The following is a 1,586-nucleotide window of genomic DNA, read 5'->3' on the forward strand; positions in this document are numbered from 1 at the left end:
TGGTCTCTAGATATAATCAACTTGATGGCTTTCTCACTGGCACCCATCTCCCTGAGTTTTATTAACATGCCTCTTTTCAGGAAGGGCTCGCACAATGGAATGGGCAATGATAAGATCACTTTCGTTAATGAGTCGGAGATCAAATTAACCTGTAAATAGTTGCACTGGGAGGTTGGCTGACCATGATTTTTTTTTTTTCTCATGTCAAGTCAGATCACGACTCCCTGGCCCCATCTTGTTTGTGTGTCAGTGTTTGAGGCCAATCAAAATTACTCTGAATTTCATATATGTCATCCATTGTATTAGCCATCCTTCCAAGCCTTGTGCCACTTGAAAATCTGATAAGGAGACCTTACCCAATGGTCATCAGAGCCAAGGACAGAGAGGTTCAACAGTGATGGTGGTCAAATGATTATCAACAGTATCAAATACTGAGAGGAGGTCGAATAGCATGAAGATCAGTTCCTTGTGTTTAGTGAGGAGGAAGTTACTGGTAACCAGAAAGCTGCTTTCTGTGTGCGACTGCTTCCTCCAGTGCCTCTCTCCCGGATGTTCTCACGTCTGAGGGAGCCAAGGCTTTAAGAAAAAGCAGCAGGAGAGAGTGGCTACAGATGGTAGCTGGGTGGGGAAACAGATACCTCCCTGATGTCCTTCCTCAACGTTGCTCAAGAGAGATTTCCCTGGGACCACATAGTTAGGATCGACTCTGGTGGGCAAAGCTAGAAACCTGTAGGCATTTGGAAACATCTAAACATTTAGCTGAAGTTTTCAACTCCAGTCATATATTTGTGCTACCTATAAATGGCTTCCTGGGGCCAGTGGTCTAGAGGCCATTTAAAGGTATTCTAGGAGGTGGTGGTTCCAACACAGAATGAAATAGTTTCCACGAATAATTGCAGCAGCATTATTTATTGAAATGTTAATGTTGCTTGTTTTCCGAGCTTTCTTGAAACAGGGATTTTTGCAGTGGAGAAAGCAGAAGAAACCTAAAGTCAAAGGCACTTCTGGATGCTTGTGAAAGCCCATGGAAAAGACAATACAGGTGCCTTGGAAGGTGAAAGGAAAGAGACAGAGTACTTCTGAGATACAAGAGGAAAAGAGGGAAGGAGAGAGGTGTGTGGGTCCTGTGGGCAGTGGGACCCGAGCACCCCTTCTCAGTGCTCCCAAGGGGATAACAACCTCAGGGTGATGGCTCATGCCTAGAGAGGAGATGCCGTTGGCTGAGGGAGCCCAGCCTTAGTGGATAATCTCATTCATTATTGTCGTGTGGAGGCAGAGAGCTGTCTGTCAGTCTTCACAGGCCACAATGATGTCGCCAATGGCAAGTGGGACAAACTAGGGACTTGAGGCCCTTCCACTACTTTCTAGGAACCAGGTAAGCTTCCTGAATTCTGACTGGGCTACAGGAGGGGAAGGGTACCACTGTAGGATCAAGATAGAACCTCCTGTTCAACCGGCAGAATGGGGGTTCAGAGGTGGTATTAGATTGAATTAAAGGAAATAAAAAAGTGATAATCAAAAAAAAGTGATAATCTCTTACATACTTGGATCCATGGACAGAAATTCATACCCTATACAAAATATAA

The sequence above is a fragment of the Pteropus vampyrus genome, unplaced genomic scaffold, assembly GCF_000151845.1.
Source record: "Pteropus vampyrus isolate Shadow unplaced genomic scaffold, Pvam_2.0 Scaffold1, whole genome shotgun sequence".
Lineage (NCBI taxonomy): Eukaryota > Metazoa > Chordata > Mammalia > Chiroptera > Pteropodidae > Pteropus > Pteropus vampyrus.